Here is a 6,360-nt window from a genome sequence, read left to right on the forward strand (position 1 = left end):
TGAAACAAAACTTCCTGAATATCAGTGGAGATTGGACCATGCCTAAGAGTCCTGGAAATATCTAGGATTGCCCTTTTTCCCATTGAACAGTTACCCAAGTAAGTGGCCACAGATCCCTTTGAGTAAAGACTGGGGGAATTGTTATCATATGAACTTGCCATAGTACAGCAGGCTCCTTCCTTAAACTAGCCTCTCCAGTCAACAGGTTCTGGGTCGAAGGATAGGCTCAGATCTGGAAATTGGCCATGACTCTTCAGTGAAGTGTTGGCATTATTCTTATGTGCCCCTGTATCTTGCCCTTAATAACACTGTGGTCTAGTAACCATCTCCACAGCTCTCTATGGGTGAGGACCCCTGGCTGCCACTCCAACCTTTCCATTCATGATAATAATTGCATTCTTCTTGGTCTGCTACCTATGGTCTGCCACCTATGGTCTGCCACCCGGCCTCTATCAATCTGGGATCTTACCATTCCCATTGCTTTTAGAGATCACAGTTCTATAGAATCCCGGCACAGTATACAGTATCAGCCCTCCCCTAGAGGGGGTAGCCACCATTGAGTTTCTTATTGACACATTGGCCCTCTCACCAGCTCATTCCTTACAGCTTTGGTAAAAGGTTGCCTTCTGGGTGCCCCTGTGAAATACAGTGAACTGGTGGATTGTTCGGTCTTACAAAGTACAGTAGGCCCCCATTATCTGTGGGAAGTACGTTCCAAGGCCACCCAACAGGTGGATGCCTGAAACCGTGAATAGTACCAAGCCCCATATATATGATGTATTTTCCTATACATGCACTGTGGCACTTTTGCAGTTTGAGGTATAAACACAAAACTAGCATAAATTTCTTTGTCCTTCTTCACAATTTCACAGGTAAAAAATTTGTTCTTACCATGGATCTTAGCAACCTCAGCATATAATTTTTTTTTCCTCAAGAACTTTTACCTTTTCACTTAAAGGAAGCACTTTATGGCTTCCCTTTGGCATATTTGAATCACCAGCATCACCCCTCTTGTGCTTTGGGGCCAATGTTAGGTAAAATGAGGGTGCCTTGAACACAAGCACTGAGTTACCTTGACAGTCCATCTGATCACCAAGATGGTGAAGTGGCTAACTGGAGGGAAGTGTAGACAGTATGTATCCACTGGACAAAGGGACAATTCACATCCTGGGGGGGACAGTGCAAGACTTCATCACACTACTCAGAACAATGTGCAATTTAAATCTTATGAATTATTTATTTCTAGAATCTTCTATTTAATATTTTCAGCCCACAGTTGACTGGGGGTAACCAAACTGTGGAAAGCAAAACCATGGATAGGGAGAACCAGTGTACAGTTGTCCCTCAGCATCCATAAAGGATTGGTTCCAGAACCTACCTTGGATACCAAAATCTGTAGATACCCAAGTCTGTGATATAAAATGGCCTAGGATTTACATATAACCTACACATACCCTCCCATACACTTTAAATCACCTCTAGATTACTTATAATACCTAATATCATGTGAATGCAATGTAAATAGTCACTGTACTGTATTGACTAGGAAATCATGACAAGGAAAATATGTCTGCACATGTTCAGTATGGGATGCCACTTTTTTCCCAAATGCTGAATATTTTCAGTCCGAGGTTGATTGAACCCACAGATACAGAGAGCTGACTGCATATCCACCATAGCATTCCTGCTTCTCGGAGCCTTTTGATCTCTTTCTTCATCGTCTGCTAAGGCATTTCTCACATATCCCCTCCACATAGTTGATCATTGCATTTCTAAGAAAGAAAAGAGTCAACAAAGATACCCCAAGAGTCAACAAAGAAGAGTGCTAAATTCTCTATCTCAGGGGAGTGCTCCCATGTAGATAAAGTTTCCAGCATCCAACTATATATTGCATCCTTCTTAACCCAGGCCCTTCAGGATTCATCCCATATATATTCTTCCACTCCTGCTAGTACTTGCTGGCTCAGTCTTGCATCTTCTTTGGTGTCTATTTTTCCTTCCTTATCACAATCAGCACTTCTCCTGTCAAGTTTTATTGTACTTGACTCTAGTTCAGGGTCTGCAAACTTTGCCTGTAAAGAACCCGATAGTAAACATTTTAGGTTTTGTGGGCCATATGGACTTTGTCATGACTACTCAGTTCTCCCATTGTAGCATGAAGGCAGCCATAGGCAATGTGTCATTGAATGGATGTGGTTGTATTCCACTAAAACTTTATTTACCAAAATAGACTGCAGGCTGGATTTGGCCAGGAGACTGTAGTTGCTGATCCCCATTCTATTTACTGGCCTAGTGTCCAGGAATGGAGTTAGGATCAACCCTGAGTTAAGAACATGCTATCTTGCAAGAAAAAGCTCCTGCATTCTCTTCAAGCCAGGGTAGCACTAGCTTTTAATAGGGAGCAGTGGGCCCAGAGGGTTGAAGGGAATCTGAGGATTTGAGATTTTTGGTGCAGGAACACATATATCCTTATTCCAAGTCTCAGCATCTCACTCTTTCCCAGTCAGGGTCCTGACCTTGGCATAGCACACATACTAGGATTGAAAATTTTAAGCTTCTCTGGAGCCCTCCTGGCCTTATAATTAAGTTCCAGGCTTGATCCTGGCTTTTTTCTACTTCTGGCTGCAGGAGGTGAGAATCTCTTTATAAACTGCCATAGGCCCTCTGGCTTTCACACTTAGCCTAAATTGGTGATCATTCATTATATCCTTTCATCCCCTTTCTCTGATTCATTTTATAGCACTCAGAAACAGCCATCCAATTCTATTGTACTTACAATTACCACTTCCCCTGAACCCCTAGATACCTCAGATACTAGACTTACCAATGCATTGCCTTCCAGCAGTTACACCACAGTGAAGGTTGCAACAATTGCATAGTTACAGCCTGCCAGGGGCTGTAGGTAATCCACCCACCCACCCCTAGTTATGGTGTCCTCCCTGCTGGCTGGTCAGCTGGTGACCCAGCTCCAGATTCCATTTCAGAGTCTCCTTCCTCAGACCATTCCTAGCACCAGTGGCTTTAAGTATGCTTACCTGAGAAACAGGGTCTGAGGTGGAGATTTACATGCAGGACTTTTACTGGGGAGTGCTTTTAGGATCAATACCTATAAAGAAGAGAAAAAGGATTCCATAGAGGGAGAAATTGAATTATGATTCAGTTGCAATAAAGGCCTTCAGCAATCCCATGGACTGCTGTCAGAGTTGTCTAGACAAAGCAAGGGGCCAGCCAGCCACAGGATGCGTGCTGCTCCCCAAACCCCAACTGCAGAGGGGGTAGGGCCTTGGGCAGGGCAGCTCTCTTCTGCTAAGGGAGGGATTCTCAAAGACAGACTCATCTGTGAGACAACAAAAGTCAGCACTCCTGGCAGCTGGGCGAATGAGTGCCTGAGTCCTGGAGGGGAGACGGGGGCTGCAAACCACTGCATCCACTACAGGGATGTGCAGTAGTTGAGTCCATGTCCACAGTAAGCGTGTCAGATAGGCATCCATGAGCCCAGCCTTACTGTCACACCCTAGTTACCAGGAATCCTGGGTTCAACTAATTGTTGGGATTGTAATTGTGGTTACTGAAGGAATTCTACATGATAAATACAATAAAGTAGCAGTGATTTATTGTATATAGAAACTTTAAAACCCACTTTTGAAGGGTAAAATAACAAGAAAGAGGAAGGAAAGAATAAAGGAAGGAAGGAAGGAAGAAAGTAAGGAAGGAAAGAAGAAAGTAAAGAAGGAAGAAGGGAAGGCAAGGGGAGGGAAGGGGAGGGGAGGGGAGGAGAAAGGAGAAAAATCAAGTCCTCTCAACTCACTAGAGCAGCCATATCTACTTAACTGGATACAGGTTATTATAAAAAGTTATTTTTCGGGGGGTGGAGCCAAGATGGCCGAATAGGAACAGCTCCGGTCTACAGCTCCCAACCTGAGTGACACAGAAGACGGGTGATTTCTGCATTTCTGTTTGAGGTACCAGTTTCATCTCACTAGGGAGTGCCAAACAGTGGGTGCAGGACAGTCGGTGAGGCGCACTGTGTGCGAGCCGAAGCAGGGCGAGGCATTGCCTCACTTGGGAAGCACAAGGGGTCAGGGAGTTCCCTTTCCTAGTCAAAGAAAGGGGTAACAGACGGCACCTGGAAAATCAGGTCAGTCCCATCCTAATACTGCGCTTTTCCAACGGGCCTGGAAAACGGCACACTAGGAGATTGTGTCCCGCACCTGGCTCGGAGGGTCCTATGCCCACGGAGTCTCGCTGATTGCTAGCACAGCAGTCTGAGATCAAACTGCAAGGTGGCAGCGAGGCTGGGGGAGGGGCGACCGCCATTGCCCAGGCTTGCTTAGGTAAACAAAGCAGCCAGGAAGCTTGAACTGGGTGGAGCCCACCACAGCTCAAGGAGGCCTGCCTGCCTCTGTAGGCTCCACCTCTGGGGGCAGGACACAGACAAACAAAAACTCAGCAGGAACCTCTGCCGACTTAAATGTCCCTGTCTGACTGACAGCTTTGAAGAGCGTAGTGGTTCTCCCAGCACGCAGCTGGAGATCTGAGAACGGACAGACTGCCTCCTAAAGTGGGTCCTTCACCCCCCAGCAGCCTAACTGGGAGGCACCCCCCAGTAGGGACAGACTGACATCTCACTCGGCCGGGTACTCCTCTGAGACAAAACTTCCAGAACTATCAGACAGCTGAATTTGTGGTCTCACGAAAATCCGCTGTTCTGCAGCCACCGCTGCTGACACCCAGCCAAAAGGGTCTGGAGTGGACCTCTAGTAAACTCCACCAGACCTGCAGCTGAGGGTCCTGTCTGGTAGAAGGAAAACTAACAAACAGAAAGGACATCCACACCAAAAACCCATCTGTACATCACCATCATCAAAGACCAAAAGTAGATAAAACCACAAAGATGGGGAAAAAACAGAGCAGAAAAACTGGAAACTCTAAAAAGCAGAGCACCTCTCCTCCTCCAAAGGAACGCAGTTCCTCACCAGCAACGGAACAAAGCTGGACGGAGGATGACTTTGACGAGTTGAGAGAAGAAGGCTTCAGATGATCAAACTACTCCAAGCTACGGGAGGAAATTCAAAACAATAGCAAAGAAGTTAAAAACTTTGAAAAAAAATTAGACGAATGGATAACTAGAATAACCAATGGAGAGAAGGGCATAAAGGAGCTGATGGAGCTGAAAGCCAAGTATCGAGAACTACATGAAGATTGCAGAAGCCTCGGTAGCAGATGCGATCAACTGGAAGAAAGGGTATCGCTGATGGAAGATGAAATGAATGAAATGAAGTGAGAAGGGAAGTTTAGAGAAAAAAGAATAAAAAGAAATGAACAAAGCCTCCAAGAAATTTGGGACTATGTGAAAAGACCAAACCTACGTCTGATTGGTGTACCTGAAAATGACGGGGAGAATGGAACCAAGTTGGAAAACACTCTGCAAGATATTATCCAGGAGAACTTCCCCAATCTAGCAAGGCAGGCCAACATTCAGATTCAGGAAATACAGAGAACGCCACAAAGATACTCCTCGAGAAGAGCAACTGTAAGACACATAATTGTCAGATTCACCAAAGTTGAAATGAAGGAAAAAATGTTAAGGGCAGCCAGAGAGAAAGGTCGCGTTACCCACAAAGGGAAGCCCATCAGACTAACAGCTGATCTCTCAGCAGAAACTCTACAAGCCAGAAGAGAGTGGGAGCCAATATTCAACATTCTTAAAGAAAAGAATTTTCAACCCAGAATTTCATATCCAGCCAAACTAAGCTTCATAAGTGAAGGAGAAATAAAATACTTTACAGACAAGCAAACGCTGAGTGATTTTGTCACCACCAGGCCTGCCCTAAAAGAGCTCCTGAAGGAAGCACTAAACATGGAAAGGAACAACCGGTACCAGCCCCTGCAAAAACATGCCAAATTGTAAAGACCATCGAGGCTAGGAAGAAACTGCATCAACTAACGAGCAAAATAACCACCTAACATCATAACGACAGGATCAGATTCGCACATAACAATATTAACGTTAAATGTAAATGGGCTAAATGCTCCAATCAAAAGACACAGACTGGCAAACTGGATAAGGAGTCAGGACCCACCAGTGTGCTGTATTCAGGAAACCCATCTCACGTGCAGAGACACATATACACTCAAAATAAAGGGATGGAGGAAGATCTATCAAGCAAATGGAAAACAAAAAAAGGCAGGGGTTGCAATCCTAGTCTCTGATAAAATAGACTTTAAGCCAACAAAGATCAAAAGAGACAAAGAAGGCCATTACGTAATGGTAAAGGGATCAATTCAACAAGAAGAGCTAACTATCCTAAATATATATGCACCCAACACAGGAGCACCCAGATTCATAAAGCAAGTCCT

General features: G+C 45.0%; 1 long non-coding RNA gene across 1 annotated transcript in view; it reads right to left on the minus strand.

Moving 5' to 3' along the window:
• Positions 1-423: 423 nt before the first annotated feature.
• LOC116456857 (uncharacterized) overlaps positions 424-6,360 on the minus strand; it is a 13,344-nt gene continuing 7,407 nt past the window's right edge. The window contains exons 2-3 of the long non-coding RNA XR_004244826.2: positions 3,036-3,106; positions 424-2,072 (exon numbers count right to left, since the gene is read on the minus strand). This is a non-coding gene — a long non-coding RNA (uncharacterized LOC116456857). The remainder of the gene's footprint in view (positions 2,073-3,035; positions 3,107-6,360) is intronic.

Source organism: Hylobates moloch, unplaced genomic scaffold (assembly GCF_009828535.3).
Source record: "Hylobates moloch isolate HMO894 unplaced genomic scaffold, HMol_V3 SCAFFOLD_17, whole genome shotgun sequence".
NCBI classification, from domain to species: Eukaryota; Metazoa; Chordata; class Mammalia; order Primates; family Hylobatidae; genus Hylobates; species Hylobates moloch.